At 42.6% G+C, this 19,953-nt stretch overlaps 1 protein-coding gene across 1 annotated transcript in view; it reads right to left on the bottom strand.

Annotated features, from left to right (window-relative positions):
* PolA1 (DNA polymerase alpha catalytic subunit) overlaps positions 1-19,953 on the bottom strand; it is a 436,605-nt gene that overhangs the window by 389,272 nt on the left and 27,380 nt on the right. The window lies entirely within an intron of this gene.

The following is a 19,953-nucleotide window of genomic DNA, read 5'->3' as shown; positions in this document are numbered from 1 at the left end:
ATCCTCTCCATGTGCCCAAACCACTTCAAAACACCCTCTTCTGCTCTCTCAACCACGCTCTTTTTATTTCCACACATCTCTCTTACCCTTACGTTACTCACTCGATCAAACCACCTCACACCACACACTGTCCTCAAACATCTCATTTCCAGCACATCCATCCTCCTGCGCACAACTCTATCCATAGCCCACGCCTCGCAACCATACAACATTGTTGGAACCACTATTCCTTCAAACATACCCATTTTTGCTTTCCGAGATAATGTTCTTGACTTCCACACATTCTTCAAGGCCCCCAGAATTTTCGCCCCCTCCCCCACCCTATGATCCACTTCCGCTTCCATGGTTCCATCCGCTGCCAGATCCACTCCCAGATATCTAAAACACTTCACTTTCTCCAGTTTTTCTCCATTCAAACTCACCTCCCAATTGACTTGACCCTCAACCCTACTGTACCTAATAACCTTGCTCTTATTCACATTTACTCTTAACTTTCTTCTTCCACACACTTTACCAAACATATATATATGTTTATTTATTTTTTATTTATTTTTCTTTGTCGCTGTCTCCCGCGTTTGCGAGGTAGCGCAAGGAAACAGACGAAAGAAATGGCCCAACCCACCAACATACACAATGTATATACATACACGTCCACACACGCAAATATACATACCAATACATCTCAATGTTCACATATATATACACACAGACACATACATATATACCCATGCACAAAAATCACGCTGTCTGCCTTTATTCATTCCCATCGCCACCTCGCCACACATGGAATACCATCCGCCTCCCCCCTCATGTGTGCGAGGTAGCACTAGGAAAAGACAACAAAGGCCCCATTCGTTCACACTAAGTCTCTAGCTGTCATGCAATAATGCCCGAAACCACAGCTCCCTTTCCACATCTAGGCCCCACACAACTTTCCATGGTTTACCCCAAACGCTTCACATGCCCTGATTCACTCCACTGACAGCATGTCAACCCCGGTATACCACATCGATCCAATTCACTCTATTCCTTGCCCGCCTTTCACCCTCCTGCATGTTCAGGCCCCGATCACTCAAAATCTTTTTCACTCCATCTTTCCACCTCCAATTTGGTCTCCCACTTCTCCTCGTTCCCTCCATCTCTGACACATATATCCTCTTGGTCAATCTTTCCTCACTCATTCTCTCCATGTGCCCAAACTATTTCAAAACACCCTCTTCTGCTCTCTCAACCACGCTCTTTTTATTTCCACACATCTCTCTTACCCTTACATTACCTACTCGATCAAACCACCTCACACCACACATTGTCCTCAAACATCTCATTTCCAGCACAATCCACCCTCCTGCACACAACTGTATCCAAAGCCCACCCCTCGCAACAATACAACATTGTTGGAACCACTATTCCTTCAAACATACCCATTTTAGCTTTCCGAGATAATGTTCTCGACTTACACACATTCTTCAAGGCTCCCAGGATTTTCGCCCCCTCCCCCACCCTATGATTCACTTCCACTTCCATGGTTCCATCCGCTGCCAGATCCACTCCCAGATATCTAAAACACTTTACTTCCTCCAGTTTTTCTCCATTCAAACTTACCTCCCAATTGACTTGACCCTCAACCCTACTGTACCTAATAACCTTGCTCTTATTCACATTTACTCTTAACTTTCTTCTTTCACACACTTTACCAAACTCAGTCACCAGCATCTGCAGTTTCTCACATGAATCAGCCACCAGTGCTGTATCATCAGCAAACAACAACTGACACTTCCCAAGCTCTCTCATCCACAACAGACTCTTTCCAAAACTCTTGCATTCACCTTCCTAACAACCCCATCCATAAACAAATTAAACAACCATGGAGCCATCACACACCCCTACTGCAAACCTACATTCACTGAGAACCAATTACTTTCCTCTCTTCCTACACGTACACATGCCTTACATCCTCGATAAAAACTTTTCACTGCTTCTAACAACTTGCATCCCACACCATATATTCTTAATACCTTCCACAGAGCATCTCTATCAACTCTATCATATGCCTTCTCCAGATCCATAAATGATACATACAAATCCATTTGCTTTTCTAAGTATTTCTCACATACATTCTTCACAGCAAACACCTGATCCACACATCCTCTACCACTTCTGAAACAACACTTCTCTTCCCCAATCTGATGCTCTGTACATGCCTTCACCCTCTCGATCAATACCCTCCCATATAATTTACCAGAAATACACAACAAACTTATACCTCTGTAATTTGACGTTCTGGAAGGAGGTAAATAAAGTGCGTAAGACAAGGGAGCAAATGGGAACTTCAGTGAAGGGCGCAAATGGGGAGGTGATAACAAATAGTGGTGATATGAGAAGGAGATGGAGTGAGTATTTTGAAGGTTTGTTGAATGTGTTTGATGATAGAGTGGCAGATATAGGGTGTTTTGGTCGAGGTGGTGTGCAAAGTGAGAGGGTTAGGGAAAATGATTTGGTAAACAGAGAAGAGGTAGTAAAAGCTTTGCGGAAGATGAAAGCCGGCAAGGCAGCAGGTTTGGACGGTATTGCAGTGGAATCTATTAAAAAAGGGGGTGACTGTATTGTTGACTGGTTGGTAAGGTTATTTAATGTATGTATGACTTATGGTGAGGTGCCTGAGGATTGGCGGAATGCGTGCATAGTGCCATTGTACAAAGGCAAAGGGGATAAGAGTGAGTGCTCAAATTACAGAGGTATAAGTTTGTTGAGTATTCCTGGTAAATTATATGGGAGGGTATTGATTGAGAGGGTGAAGGCATGTACAGAGCATCAGATTCGGGAAGAGCAGTGTGGTTTCAGAAGTGGTAGAGGATGTGTGGATCAGGTGTTTGCTTTGAAGAATGTATGTGAGAAATACTTAGAAAAGCAAATGGATTTGTATGTAGCGTTTATGGATCTGGAGAAGGCATATGATAGAGTTGATAGAGATGCTCTGTGGAAGGTATTAAGAATATATGGTGTGGGAGGAAAGTTGTTAGAAGCAGTGAAAAGTTTTTATCGAGGATGTAAGGCATGTGTACGTGTAGGAAGAGAGGAAAGTGATTGGTTCTCAGTGAATGTAGGTTTGCGGCAGGGGTGTGTGATGTCTCCATGGTTGTTTAATTTGTTTATGGATGGGGTTGTTAGGGAGGTAAATGCAAGAGTTTTGGAAAGAGGGGCAAGTATGAAGTCTGTTGGGGATGAGAGAGCTTGGGAAGTGAGTCAGTTGTTGTTCGCTGATGATACAGCGCTGGTGGCTGATTCATGTGAGAAACTGCAGAAGCTGGTGACTGAGTTTGGTAAAGTGTGTGGGAGAAGAAAGTTAAGAGTAAATGTGAATAAGAGCAAGGTTATTAGGTACAGTAGGGTTGAGGGTCAAGTCAACTGGGAGGTGAGTTTGAATGGAGAAAAACTGGAGGAAGTGAAGTGTTTTAGATATCTGGGAGTGGATCTGGCAGCGGATGGAACCATGGAAGCGGAAGTGGATCATAGGGTGGGGGAGGGGGCGAAAATTCTGGGAGCCTTGAAGAATGTGTGGAAGTCGAGAACATTATCTCGGAAAGCAAAAATGGGTATGTTTGAAGGAATAGTGGTTCCAACAATGTTGTATGGTTGCGAGGCGTGGGCTATGGATAGAGTTGTGCGCAGGAGGATGGATGTGCTGGAAATGAGATGTTTGAGGACAATGTGTGGTGTGAGGTGGTTTGATCGAGTGAGTAACGTAAGGGTAAGAGAGATGTGTGGAAATAAAAAGAGCGTGGTTGAGAGAGCAGAAGAGGGTGTTTTGAAGTGGTTTGGGCACATGGAGAGGATGAGTGAGGAAAGATTGACCAAGAGGATATATGTGTCGGAGGTGGAGGGAGCAAGGAGAAGAGGGAGACCAAATTGGAGGTGGAAAGATGGAGTGAAAAAGATTTTGTGTGATCGGGGCCTGAACATGCAGGAGGGTGAAAGGAGGGCAAGGAATAGAGTGAATTGGAGCGATGTGGTATACTGGGGTTGACGTGCTGTCAGTGGATTGAATCAAGGCATGTGAAGCGTCTGGGGTAAACCATGGAAAGCTGTGTAGGTATGTATATTTGCGTGTGTGGACGTATGTATATACATGTGTATGGGGGGGGGCCATTTCTTTCGTCTGTTTCCTTGCGCTACCTCGCAAACGCGGGAGACAGCGACAAAGTATAAAAAAAAAAAATATATATATTTTTCTTTCTTTCAAACTGTCCGCCATTTCCCGCATTAGTGAGGTAGCGTTAAGAACAGAGGACTGGGCCTTTGAGGGAATACCCTCACCTGGCCCAATTCTCTGTTCCTTCTTTTGGAAAAAAAAAAAAAAAAAAAAAAAAAAAAAAAAAAAAAAAAACGAGAGGGGAGGATTTCCAGCCCCCCGCTCCCTCCCCTTTTAGTCGCCTTTTACGACACGCAGGGAATACGTGGGAAGTATTCTTTGTCCCCTATCCCCAGGGAAAATATATATATATATATATATATATATATATATATATATATATATATATATATATATATATATATATATATATATATATATATTTTTTTTTTCATACGATTCGCCATTTCCCGCATTTGCGAGGTAGCGTTAAGAACAGAGGACTGGGCCTTAGAGGGAAAATCCTCACCTGGCCCCCTTCTCTGTTCCTTCTTTTGGAAAATTAAAAAAAAACGAGAGGGGAGGATTTCCAGCCACCCGCTCCCTCCCCTTTTAGTCGCCTTCTACGACACGCAGGGAATACGTGGGAAGTATTCTTTCTCCCCTATCCCCAGGGATAATATATATATATATATATATATATATATATATATTTCTTTCTTTCTTTCTTTCATACTATTCACCACTTCCCACATTAGCGAGGTAGCGTTAAGAACAGAGGACTAGGCCTTTGAGGGAATATCCTCACCTGGCCTCCTTCTCTGTTCCTTCTTTTGGAAAATTAAAAAAAAAAAAAAAATGAGGGGAAGATTTCCAGCCCCCCGCTCTCTTCCCTTTTAGTCGCCTTCTACGACACGCAGGGAATACGTGGGAAGTATTCTTTCTCCCCTATCCCCAGGGATATATATATATATATATATATATATATATATATATATATATATACATATATATACATATATATACATATATATACATATATATACATATATATACATATATATATATATATATATATATATATATATATATATTTATTATTTTTTTTTTATTATACTTTGTCGCTGTCTCCCGCGTTTGCGAGGTAGCGCAAGGAAACAGACGAAGGAAATGGCCCAACCCACCCCCATACACATGTATATACATACGTCCACACACGCAAATATACATACCTACACAGCTTTCCATGGTTTACCCCAGACGCTTCACATGCCCCGATTCAATCCACTGCCAGCACGTCAACCCCAGTATACCACATCGCTCCAAATCACTCTATTCCTTGCCCTCCTTTCACCCTCCTGCATGTTCAGGCCCCGATCACACAAAATCTTTTTCACTCCATCTTTCCACCTCCAATTTGGTCTCCCTCTTCTCCTCGTTCCCTCCACCTCCGACACATATATTCTCTTGGTCAATCTTTCCTCACTCATTCTCTCCATGTGCCCGAACCATTTCAAAACACCCTCTTCTGCTCTCTCAACCACGCTCTTTTTATTTCCACACATCTCTCTTACCCTTACGTTACTTACTCGATCAAACCACCTCACACCACATATTGTCCTCAAACATCTCATTTCCAGCACATCCATCCTCCTGCGCACAACTCTATCCATAGCCCACGCCTCGCAACCATACAACATTGTTGGAAACACTATTCCTTCAAACATACCCATTTTTGCTTTCCGAGATAATGTTCTCGACTTCCACACATTCTTCAAGGCTCCTAGAATTTTCGCCCCCTCCCCCACCCTATGATCCACTTCCGCTTCCATGGTTCCATCCGCTGGCAGATCCACTCCCAGATATCTAAAACACTTCACTTCCTCCAGTTTTTCTCCATTCAAACTCACCTCCCAATTGACTTGACCCTCAACCCTACTGTACCTAATAACCTTGCTCTTATTCACATTTACTCTTAACTTTCTTCTTTCACACACTTTACCAAACTCAGTCACCAGCTTCTGCAGTTTCTCACATGAATCAGCCACCAGCGCTGTATCATCAGCGAACAACAACTGACTCACTTCCCAAGCTCTCTCATCCCCAACAGACTTCATACTTGCCCCTCTTTCCAAAACTCTTACATTCACCTCCCTAACAACCCCATCCAGTAACAAATTAAACAACCATGGAGACATCACACACCCCTGCTGCAAACCTACATTCACTGAGAACCAATCACTTTCCTCTCTTCCTACACGTACACATGCCTTAGATCCTCGATAAAAACTTTTCACTGCTTCTAACAACTTGCCTCCCACACCATATATTCTTAATACCTTCCACAGAGAATCTCTATCAACTCTATCATATGCCTTCTCCAGATCCATAAATGCTACATACAAATCCATATATATATGTATATATGTATATATATATATATATATATATATATATATATATATATATATATATATATATATATATTTTTTTTTGCTTTGTCGCTGTCTCCCGCGTTTGCGAGGTAGTGCAAGGAAACACACGAGAGAAATGGCCCAACCCACCCCCATACACATGTATATACATACGTCCACACACGCAAATATACATACCTACACAGCTTTCCATGGTTTACCCCAGACGCTTCACATGCCTTGATTCAATCCACTGACAGCTCGTCAACCCCGGTATACCACATCGCTCCAATTCACTCTATTCCTTGCCCTCCTTTCACCCTCCTGCATGTTCAGGCCCCGATCACACAAAATCTTTTTCACTCCATCTTTCCACCTCCAATTTGTATTATCCCTGAGGATAGGGGAGAAAGAATACTTCCCACGCATTTCTCACGTGTCGTAGAAGGCGACTAAAGGGGACGGGAGTGGGGGGCTAGAAACCCTCCCTTCCTTGCATTTCAACTTTCTAAAAGGGGAACAGAAGAAGGAGTCAAGCGTGGAGTGTTCATCCTCCTTGAAGGCTCAGATTGGGGTGTCTAAATGTGTGTGGATGTAACCAAGATGAGAAAAAAGGAGAGATAGGTAGTATGATTGAGGAAAGAATCCTGGATGTTTCGGCTCTGAGTCAAACGAAGCTCAAGGGTAAAGGGGAAAAGTGGTTTGGGAATGTCTTGGGAGTAAAGTCAGGGGTTAGTGAGAGGACAAGAGCAAGGGAAGGAGTAGCACTACTCCTGAAACAGGAGTGGTGGGTGTATGTGATAGAGTGTAAGAAAGTAAACTCTAGATTGATATGGGTAAAACTGAAAGTTGATGGAGAGAGATAAGTGATTATTGGTGGATATGCACCTGGGAAAGAGAAGAAAGATCATGAGAGGCAAGTGTTTTGGAAGCAGCTGAATGAGTGTGTTAGTCGTTTTGATGCACGAGACCGGGTTATAGTGATGGGTGATTTGAATGCAAAGGTGGGTAATGTGGCAGTTGAGGGAATAATTGGTATACATGGGGTGTTCAGTGTTGTAAATGGAAATGGTGAAGAGCTTGTAGATTTATGAGGTGAAAAAGGACTAGTGATTGGGAATACCTGGTTTAAAAAGCGATATACATAAGTATACATATGTAAGTAGGAGAGATGGCCAGAGAGCGTTATTGGATTACGTGTTAATTGATAGGCGCGCAAAAGAGAGATTTTTGGATGTTAATGTGCTGAGAGGTGCAACTGGAGGGATGTCTGATCATTATCTTGTGGAGGCGAAGGTGAAGATTTGTAGGGGTTTTCAGAAAAGGAGAGAATGTTGGGGTGAAGAGAGTGGCGAGAGTAAGTGAGCTTGGGAAAGAGACTTGTGTGAGGAAGTACCAAGAGAGACTGAGTACAGAATGGAAAAAGGTGAGAACAAAGGAGGTAAGGGGAGTGGGGGAGGAATCGGATGTATTTAGGGAAGCAGTGATGGCTTGTACAAAAGATGCTTGTGGCATGAGAAGCGTGGGAGGTAGGTTGATTAGACAGGGTAGTGAGTGGTGGGATGAAGAAGTAAGATTATTAGTGAAAGAGAAGACAGAGGCATTTGGACGATTTTTGCAGGATAAAATGCAAATGAGTGGGAGATGTACAAAAGAATGAGGCAGGATGTCAAGGGAAAGGTGCAAGAGGTGAAAAAGAGGGCAAATGAGAGTTGGGGTGAGAGAGTATCAATAAATTTTAGGGAGAACAAAAATATTATTGGTGCATATGCACCTGGGCATGAGAAGAAAGATCATGAGAGGCAAGTGTTTTGGAAGCAGATGAATGAATATGTTAGTAGTTTCTATGCACGAGACCAGGTTATAGTGATAGGTGATTTCAATGCAAAGGTTAGTAATGTGGCAGTTGAGGGAATAATTGGTATACATGGGGTGTTCAGTGTTGTAAATGGAAATGGTGAAGAGCTTGTAGATTTATGTGCTGAAAAAGGACTGGTGATTGGGAATACCTGGTCTAAAAAGAGAGATATACATAAATATTCGAATGTAAGTAGGAGAGATGGCCAGAGAGTGTTATTGGATTACATGTTAATTGATAGGCGTGCGAAAGAGAGACTTTTGGATGTTAATGTGCTGAGAGGTGCAAATGGAGGGATGTCTGAACATTATCTTGTGGAGGCGAAGCTGAAGATTTGTTGAGGTTTTCAGAAAAGAAGGGAAATGTTGGGGTGAAGAGAGTGGTGAGAGTAAGTGAGCTAGGGAAGGAGACTTGTGTGAGGAAGTACCAGGAGAGACTGAGTGCAGAATGGAAAAAGGTGAAAACAAAGGAGTTAAAGGGAGTGGGGGAGGAATGGGATGTATTTAGGGAAGCAGTGATGGCTTGCGCAAAAGATGCTTGTCGCATGAGAACCGTGGGAGGTAGGCAGATTAGAAAGGGTACTGAATGGTGGGATGAGGAAGTAAGATTATTAGTGAAAGAGAAGAGAGGCATTTGGACGATTTTTGCAGGGAAATAATGCAAATGAGTGGGAGATGTATAAAAGAAAGAGGCAGGATGTCAAGAGAAAGGTGCAAGAGGTGAAAAAGAGGGCAAATGAGAGTTGGGGTGAGAGAGTATCATTAAATTTTAGGGAGAATAAAAAGATTTTTTGGAAGGAGGGAAATAAAGTGCGTAAGACAAGGGAACAAATGGGAACTTCAGTGAAGGGAGCTAATGGGGAGGTGATAACAAGTAGAACGTTTGTTGAATGTGTTTGATGATAGAGTGGCAGATGTAGGGTGTTTTGGTCGAGGTGGTGTGCAAAGTGAGAGGGTTAGGGAAAATGATTTGGTAATCAGAGAAGTAGTAAAAGCTTTGTGGAAGATGAGAACCGGCAAGGCAGTGGGGTTGGATGGTATTGCTGTGGAATTTATTAAAAAAGGGGGTGAGTGTATTGTTGACTGGTTGGTAAGGTTATTTAATGTATGTATGATTCATGGTGAGGTGCCTGAGGATTGGCGGAATGCCTGCATAGTGCCACTGTACAAAGGCAAAGGGGACAAAGGTGAGTGCTCAAATTACAGAGGTATACGTTTGTTGAGTATTCCTGGGAAATTATATGGGAGGGTATTGATTGAGAGGGTGAAGGCATGTACTGAGCATCAGATTGGGAAACAGCAGTGTGGTTTCAGAAGTGGTAGAGGATGTGTGGATCAGGTGTTTGCTTTGAAGAATGTATGTGAGAAATAATTAGAAAAGCAAGTGCATTTGTATGTAGCATCTATGGATCTGGAGAAGGCATATGATAGAGTTGATAGAGATGCTCTGTGGAAGGCACTAAGAATATATGGTGTGGGAGGCAAGTTGTTGGAAGCAGTGAAAAGTTTTTATCGAGGTTGTAAGGCATGTGTACATGTAGGAAGAGAGGAAAGTGATTGGTTCTCAGTGAATGTAGGTTTGCAGCAGGGGTGTGTGATGTCTCCATGGTTGCTTAATTTGTTTATGGATGGGGTTGTTAGGGAGGTGAATGCAAGAGTTTTGGAAAGAGGGGCAAGTATGTAGTCTGTTGTGGATCAGAGAGCGTGGGAAGTGAGTCAGTTGTTGTTCGCTGATGATACAGCGCTGGTGGCTGATTCATGTGAGAAACTGCAGAAGCTGGTGACTGAGTTTGGCAAAGTGTGTGAAAGAAGAAAGCTGAGAGTAAACGTGAATAAGATCAAGGTTATTAGGTACAGTGGCATTGAGGGACAAGTCAACTGGGAGGTAAGTTTGAATGGTGAAAAACTGGAGGAACTGAAGTTTTTTTTAGATATCCTGGAGTGGATTTGGCAGCGGATGGAACCATGGAAGCAGAAGTGAATCATAGGATGGGGGAGGGGGCTAAAGTTCTGCGAGCGTTGAAGAATGTGTGGAAGTCGAGAACATTATCTCGGAGCAAAAAAGGGTATGTTTGAAGGAATAGTGGTTCCAACAATGTTATATGGTTGCGAGGCATGGGCTATGGATAGAGTTGTGCAGAGGAAGGTGGATGTGCTGGAAATGAGATGCTTGAGGACAATATGTGGTGTGAGGTGGTTTGATCGAGTAAGTAATAATAATAGGGTAAGAGAGATGTGTGGTAATAAAAAGAGTGTGGTTGGGAGAGCAGAAGAGGGTGTGTTGAAATGGTTTGGTCACATGGAGAGAATGAGCGAGGAAAGATTGACAAAGAGGATATATGTGTCAGAGGTGGAGGGAACGAGGAGAAGTGGGAGACCAAATTAGAGGTGGAAAGAAGGAGTGAAAAAGATTTTGAGTGATCGGGGCCTGAACATGCAGGAGGGTGAAAGGCATGCAAGGAATAGAGTGAATTGGAACAATGTGGTATACCAGGGTCGACGTGCTGCCAATGAATTGAACCAGGGCATGTGAAACATCTGGGTTAAACCATGGAAAGTTCTGTGGGGCCTGGATGTGGAAAGGGAGCTGTGGTTTTGGTGCATTATTACGTGACAGCTAGAGAATGAATGTGAACGAAAGTGGCCTTTGTTGTCTTTTCCTAGCACTACCTCGCACACATTTGGGGGGGAGGGGGTGGTTATTTTCATGTGCTGCAGGGTTGCAATGGGAATGAATAAAGGCAGACAGGGGGAGGGGGCGAAAATCCTGGGGGCCTTGAAGAATGTGTGGAAGTCGAGAACATTATCTCCGAAAGCAAAAATGGGTATGTTTGAAGGAATAGTGGTTCCAACAATGTTGTATGGTTGCGAGGCGTGGGCTATGGATAGAGTTGTGCGCAGGAGGATGGATGTGCTGGAAATGAGATGTTTGAGGACAATGTGTGGTGTGAGGTGGTTTGATCGAGTGAGTAACGTAAGGGTAAGAGAGATGTGTGGAAATAAAAAGAGCGTGGTTGAGAGAGCAGAAGAGGGTGTTTTGAAGTGGTTTGGGCACATGGAGAGGATGAGTGAGGAAAGATTGACCAAGAGGATATATGTGTCGGAGGTGGAGGGAACAAGGAGAAGAGGGAGACCAAATTGGAGGTGGAAAGATGGAGTGAAAAAGATTTTGTGTGATCGGGGCCTGAACATGCAGGAGGGGGAAAGGAGGGCAAGGAATAGAGTGAATTGGAGCGATGTGGTATACCGGGGTTGACGTGCTGTCAGTGGATTGAAGCAGGGCATGTGAAGTGTCGGGGGTAAACCATGGAAAGCTGTGTAGGTATGTATATTTGCGTGTGTGGACGTATGTATATACATGTGTATGGGGGGGGGGTTGGGCCATTTCTTTCGTCTGTTTCCTTGCGCTACCTCGCAAACGCGGGAGACAGCGACAAAGTATAATAAAAAAAAAAAAAAAATAGTATGAATTATGTGTATGTGTATATATGTATATGTCTGTGTGTGTATATATATGTATACGTTGAGACGTATTGGTATGTATATTTGCGTGTGCGGATGTGTATGTATATACATGTGTATGTGGGTGGGTTGGGCCATTCTTTCGTCTATTTCCTTGTGCTACCTCGGTAACGCGGGAGCCAGCAACAAAGCAAAATAAATATAAATAAATATAAGTTTGTTGAGTATTCATATGAAATCATTTGGGAGGGTATTGATTGAGAGGGTGAAGGCATGTACAGAGCATCAGATTGGGGAAGAGCAGTGTGGTTTTAGAAGTGGTAGAGGATGTGTGGATTAGGTGTTGCCTTTGAAGAATGCATGTGAGAAATACTTAGAAAAGCAAATGGATTTGTATGTAGCATTTATGGATCTGGAGAAGGCATATGATAGAGTTGATAGAGATGCTCTGTGGAAGGTATTAAGAATATATGGTGAGGGAGGCAAGTTGTTAGAAGCAGTGAAAAGTTTTTATCGAGGATGTAAGGAATGTGTACGTGTAGGAAGAGAGGAAAGTGGTTGGTTCTCAGTGAATGTTGGTTTGCGGCAGGGGTGTGTGTTTCCATGGTTGTTTAATTTGTTAATGGATGGGGTTGTTAGGGAGGTGAATGCAAGAGTTTTGGAGAAAGGGGCAAGTATGCAGTCTGATGTGGATGAGAGAGCTTGGGAAGTGAGTCATTTGTTGTTCGCTGATGATACAGCACTGGTGGCTGATTCGTGTGAGAAACTACAGAAGCTGGTGACTGAGTTTGGTAAAGTGTGTGAAAGAAGAATGCTGAGAGTAAATGTGAATAAGAGGAAGGTTATTAGGTACAGTAGGGTTGAGGGACAAGTCAATTGGGAGGTAAGTTTGAATGGAGAAAAACTGGAGGAAGTGAAGTGTTTTAGACATCTGGGAGTGGATTTGACAGCGGATGGAACCATGGAAGCAGAAGTGAATCATAGGGTGGGGGAGGGAGCGAAAATTCTGGGAGCGTTGAAGAATGTGTGGAAGACGAGAACATTATCTCGGAAATCAAAAATGGGTATGTTTGAAGGAATAGTGGTTCCAACAATGTTATATGGTTGCAAGGCATGGGTTATAGATAGAGTTGTGCAGAGGAGGGTGGATGTGCTGGAAACGAGTAGTTTGAGGACAATATGTGGTGTGAGGTGGTTTGATCGAGTAAGTAATAATAGGGTAAGAGAGATGTGTGGTAATAAAAAGAGTGTGGTTGAGAGAGCAGAAGAGGGTGTTTTGAAATGGTTTGGTCACATGGAGAGAATGAATGAGGAAAGATTGACCAAGAGGATATATGTGTCAGAGGTGGAGGGAATGAGAAGTGGGAGACCAAATTAGAGGTGGAAAGATGGAGTGAAAAAGATTTTGAGTGATCGGGGCCTGAACATGCAGGAGGGTGAAAGGCGTGCAAGGAATAGAGTGAATTGGAACGATGTGGTATACCGGAGTCGACATGCTGTCAATGGATTGAACCGGCACATGTGAAGCGCCTGGGGTAAACCACAGAAATTTCTGTGGGGCCTGGATATGGAAAGGGAGCTGCGGTTTCGGTGCATTATACATGACAGCTAGAGACTGAGTGTGAATGAATGTGGCCTTTATTGTCTTTTCCTAGCGTTACCTCGCGCACATGAGGGGGGAGGGAATTGTTATTTCATGTGTGACGGGGTGGCGATTGGAATGAATAAAGGCAGACAGTATGAATTACGTACATGTTTATATATGTATACGTCTGTGTGTATATATATGTACACATTGAGATGTATAGGTATGTATATTTGCATGTGTGAACATGTAGGTATATACATGTGTAAATGGGTGGCTTGGGCCGTTCTTTCTTCTGTTTCCTTGCACTACCTCGGTAATGCGGGAGACAGCGACAAAATAAAATAAAAAAGAAAAAAAATAACTTTAGATTTTGAGGAAACACTATAAACCATCTCTTCCTCTCAGTACAAAATCTCTCTAGGATTGAAGACTAAAATGAGAATACTATACTATCATACAATGATATCAATACTGGAATCCAATAGATAGCAAGAGTTGGTTGATAAACGTCATTATACACTTAAAGCCATTATATAACGGGGGTTACAGATGAGAATGTGTAGAGAAAGGCAGGTGTTAGGAATAAAATGCTTGATGACAATCTGTGCTGTGAGGTAATAGGGTAAGAGAGAAGTGCAATAATAAAAAAAGTATGGTTGAGAGAGCTAAAGAAGGTTTATCAAAATGGTTTGGACATATGGACAGGATGAGTGAGAAGAGGTTGATAATGGGCATATGTGTCACTAATGAAGGAAAAAAGGAGACCAAACTGGAGATGGAAGTACATTGGAACAATATGGTATACAGGGGCTGACATGCTGTCATGTGAAGCTGCCAGGAGAAACCATGAACAGGTTTATGGGGCCTGGTAGTCCATTGGGGGCTGTGGTTTCAGCGCATTAAATACAACAGCTGGAGAATGGATGCGAGTGAACACAGTCTTTCTGTTCTTGGCACTACCTCACTAACACACACATTGGTGAACAAGTAGGAAAAAACTCAATTTGTATGAATGAGTAGTGACTGAGAGGGTGGAAGCATGCATGAGGCATCAGACTAGGGAGAAAAATGTGGTGTGAGGAGTGGAAGAGGATGTGTGGATCAGTTGTTTGCTTTAAAGAACGTGTTGGAGAAAAGACAAAATAATTACTATGTGGCATTTATGGTTCTGAAGAAAGCATATGATAGAGTTGATAAGAGAGACATTTTGGGAGATATTACAAATATATGGTGTGGGAGGAAAGCTATTTGAAGCAGTGAGTTTTTATCAGAGAGCAAGGCATGTGTGCAAATAGATAGAGAGGAAGGTGAGTGGTTACAGGTAAAGATGGTTCTGCACTAGCAGGGGTGTGTGATGTCACCATGACTGTTTAATTTGTTTATAGTTGGGATGGTGAAGAAGGTAAATGCAAGGATCTTGGAAAGAAGGGCAGGTATGCAGTCTATAGGGGTTGAAGAGGCCTGGGAAGTGAGTCAGTTGTTGTTTGCTGATGACGTGGCACTGTTGAGAGATTTGGGCGAGAAACGGCAGAAGTTGGTGCATGAATTTGGTAAAATGTCTGAAAGGAGGAAGTTCAGAGCCAATGTGAATAAAAACAAGGCTATTAGATTCACCAGTGCAGAGAGACAGGTTTTTTGGGACGTGAGTTTGAATGGAGAAAACTTGGAATAAGTGAAGTGTTTTAGATACCTGGGAACTGACATGACAGAAATGGAACCATGGAAGAGGAAGTGAGGCAAAGGATGGGTGAGAGGAATTATGGTTCTGGAAGCATTGAGAAATGCATAGAAAGAGAGGTTACTGTGTGGAAGGGCAAAACTGGGTGTTTTTGAAGGTATAGTCATCCCAAAAAAGTTGTATGGATGTGAGGCACGGGCTATAGATGGGAATGTACGGAAGACAGTGAATGCATTGAAAATAAATTATCCGAGGATGATATATGCTCTAAGTATACAAACTGAATTAGGACTTATATGTAAGACCTAGTTTGCCCTTCTCCTCTCTTCCAGCAAGCAGAAATCTAAGAGCCTGCTGATCTTTCTTTTTTTCATAACTGTCTGTTTCCTTCATTAGTGAGGTAGCGCCAGAAGCAAAAAAACAGCTTCATTTGCTTATAATCACCATCTACATGTCACACACAGTGCCAAGTCCCACAGACCATTCCATGGTTACCCCTAACCATCTGATATACTTTATTTCAAAGACCCACCAACAAACATGAAAGCATTAAAGATTCTATTTCTCCATATCAATTTTATCATACCAGTGCTGTTGTTATTATATCACAACCACAAATTATCATTTTTTTGATAAATGTTCACTATTTCCTGCAAGAACAAGGCAGTAACCATAACATATGACTGAGCTTAAAAGGAAAAAAGATCCTTATTTGGACCTATCTTTCAAATCATATACAGTATAAGTTGGGCCATTCCTCATCTGTTTCCTTGTGCTACCTCACTAATGCAGGAGACAGCAGTTAAGTATTATAAAAAAAAATAAAGTAAAATAAAAGATACCTAACAAAGTTCACAAGGAAGAAAACGAGAGAGAAGACATGAGAAACAAAGAAAGTTGGACAGATTAACATCAGCTGTATCTATTCCAAATACATGAGAGGCATGGGAAACAAAAATTGGATATATGAACATCTGTGATATCTCCATGTCAATTTCATCACATCAGTGAAGTTATCATCCTACAACCACAAATTATCATTTTTTCAATACCTGTTCATCCTTTCCCCTTAGAGTGAAGCAGCATCCAGAACAGATGACTAAGCCTTAGGGAAAAAAATAAGAATAAAATAAAAAACTCATTTGGCTCTTTCACATTCTTTTATATTCATTTTGCTTTGTCGCTGTCTCCCGCGTTAGCGAGGTAGCGCAAGGAAACAGACGAAAGAATGGCCCAACCCACCCACATACACATGTATATACATACACATCCACACACGTAAATATACATACCTATACATCTCAATGTACACATATATATACACACACAGCCATATACATATATACACATGTACATAATTCATACTGTCTGCCTTTATTTGTTCCCTTCGCCACCTCACCACACATGGAATAACAACCCCCTCCCCCTCACATGTGTGAGGTAGCGCTAGGAAAAGACAACAAAGGCCCCATTCGTTCACACTCAGTCTCTAGCTGTCATGTAATAATGCATCGAAACCACAGCTCCCTTTCCACATCCAGGCCCCACACAACTTTCCATGGTTTACCCCAGACGCTTCACATGCCCTGGTTCAATCCATTGACATCACGTCGACCCCGGTATACCACATCGTTCCAATTCACTCTATTCCTTGCACGCCTTTCACCCTCCTGCATGTTCAGGCCCTGATCACTCAAAATCTTTTTCACTCCATCTTTCCACCTCCAATTTGGTCTCCCACTTCTCCTTGTTCCCTCCACCTCTGACACATATATCCTCTTGGTCAATCTTTCCTCACTCATTCTCTCCATGTGACCAAACCATTTCAAAACACCCTCTTCTGCTCTCTCAACCACACTCTTTTTATTTCCACACATCTCTCTTACCCTTACATTACTTACTCGATCAAACCACTTCACACCACATATTGTCCTCAAACATCTCATTTCCAGCACATCCACCCTCCTGCGCACAACTCTATCCATAGCCCACGCCTCACAACCATACAACATTGTTGGAACCACTATTCCTTCAAACATACCCATTTTTGCTTTCTGAGATAATGTTCTCGACTTCCAAACATTCTTCAACGCTCCCAGAATTTTCGCCCCCTCCCCCACCCTATGATTCACTTCCACTTCCATGGTTCCATCTGCTGCCAGATCCACTCCCAGATATCTAAAACACTTTACTTCCTCCAGTTTTTCTCCATTCAAACTTACCTCCCAATTGACTTGACCCTCAACCCTACTGTACCTAATAACTTTGCTCTTATTCATATTTACCCTTAACTTTCTTCTTTCACACACTTTACCAAACTCAGCCACCAGCTTCTGCAGTTTCTTACATGAATCAGCCACCAGCACTGTATCATCAGCGAACAACAACTGACTCACTTCCCAAGCTCTCTCATCCACAACAGACTGCATACTTGCCCCTATTTCCAAAACTCTTACATTCACCTCCCTAACAACCCCATCCATAAACAAAATTAAACAACCATGGAGACATCACACACCCCTGCCGCAAACCTACATTCACTGAGAACCAATCACTTTCCTCTCTTCCTACATGTACACATGCCTTACATCCTCGATAAAAACTTTTCACTGCTTCTAACAACTTGCCTCCCACACCATATATTCTTAAAACCTTCCAAAGAGCATCTCTATCAACTCTATCATATGCCTTCTCCAGATCCATAAATGCTACAAACAAATCCATTTGTTTTTCTAAGTATTTCTCACATACATTCTTCAATGCAAACACCTGATCCACACATCCTCTACCACTTCTGAAACCACACTGCTCTTCCCCAATCTGATGCTCTGTACATGCCTTCACCCTCTCAATCAATACCCTCCCATATAATTTACCAGGAATACTCAAGAAACGTATACCTCTGTAATTTGAGCACTCACTCTTATCCCCTTTGCCTTTGTACAATGCCACTATGCAAGCATTCCGCCAATCCTCAGGCACCTCACCATGAGTCATACATACATTAAATAACCTTACCAACCAGTCAACAATACACTCACCCCCTTTTTCAATAAATTCCACTGCAATACCATCCAAACCTGCTGCCTTGCCGGCTTTCATCTTCCGTAAAGCTTTTACTACCTCTTCTCTATTTACCAAATCATTTTCCCTAACCCTCTCACTTTGCACACCACCTCGACCAAAACACCCTATATCTGCCACTCTATCATCAAACACATTCAACAAACCTTCAAAATACTCACTCCATCTCCTTCTCACATCACCACTACTTGTTATCACCTCCCCATTATCCCCCTTCACTGAAGTTCCCATTTGCTCCCTTGTCTTACGCACTTTATGTACCTCCTTCCAAAACATCTTTTTATTCTCCCTAAAATTTAATGATACTCTCTCACCCCAACTCTCATTTGCCCTCTTTTTCACCTCTTGCACCTTTCTCTTGACCTCCTGCCTCTTTCTTTTATACCTCTCCCACTCATTTGCATTTTTTCCCTGCAAAAATCGTCCAAATGCCTCTCTCTTCTCTTTCACTAATAATCTTACTCCTTCATTCCACCACTTACTACCTTTTCTAATCAACCCACCTCCCACGCTTCTCATGCCAGAAGCATCTTTTGCGCAAGCCATCACTGCTTCCCTAAATACATCCCATTCCTCCCCCACTCCCCTTACCTCCTTTGTTCTCTTCTTTTTCCATTCTGTACTCACCCTTACCTCCTTTGTTCTCTTCTTTTTCCATTCTGTACTCAGTCTCTCCTGGTACTTCCTCACACAAGTCTCCTTCCCAAGCTCACTTACTCTCACCACTCTCTTCACCCCAACATTCTCTCTTCTTTTCTGAAAACCCCCACAAATCTTCACCTTCGCCTCCACAAGATAATGATCAGACATCCCTCCAGTTGCACTTCTCAGCACATTAACATCCAAAAGTCTCTCTTTCGTGTGTCTATCAATTAACATGTAATCCAATAACGCTCTCTGGCCATCTCTCCTACTTACAAACGTATACTTATGTATATCTCACTTTTTAAACCAGGTATTCCCAATCACCAGTCCTTTTTCAGCACATAAATCTACAAGCTCTTCACCATTTCCATTTACAACACTGAACACTCCATGTATACCAATTATTCCCTCAACTGCCACATTACTCACCTTTGCATTCAAATCACCCATCACTATAACCCGGTCTTGTGCACCAAAACCACTAACACACTCATTCAGCTGCTCCCAAAACACTTGCCTCTCATGATCTTTCTTCTCATGCCCAGGTGCATATGCACCAATAATCACCCATCTTTCTCCATCAACTTTCAGTTTTACCCATATCAATCTTGAGTTTACTTTCTTACACTCTATCACATACTCCCACAACTCCTATTTCAGGAGTAGTGCTACTCCTTCCCTTGCTCTTGTCCTCTCACTAACCCCTGACTTTACTCCCAAGACATTCCCAAACCACTCTTCCCCTTTACCCTTGAGCTTCGTTTCACTCAGAGCCAAAACATCCAGGTTCCTTTCCTCAAACATACTACCTATCTCTCCTTTTTTCTCATCTTGGTTACATCCACACACATTTAGACACCCCAATCTGAGCCTTTGAGGAGGATGAGGACTCCTCGCGTGACTCCTTCTTCTGTTTTCCCTTTTAGAAAGTTAAAATACAAGGAGGGGAGGGTTTCTGGCCCCCCGCTCCCGTCGCCTTTAGTCGCCTTCTACGACACGTGAGGAATGCATGGGAAGTATTCTTTCTCCCCTATCCCCAGTATAAAAAAAACAGTCTCTCATCAAGTTCACATGGAAGAAAGATGAAACAAGAGAA

The sequence above is a fragment of the Panulirus ornatus genome, chromosome 37 (assembly GCF_036320965.1).
Source record: "Panulirus ornatus isolate Po-2019 chromosome 37, ASM3632096v1, whole genome shotgun sequence".
Lineage (NCBI taxonomy): Eukaryota > Metazoa > Arthropoda > Malacostraca > Decapoda > Palinuridae > Panulirus > Panulirus ornatus.
Note: the sequence above shows the minus strand (reverse complement) of the source record. Positions and strands in the feature narration are given on the sequence as shown.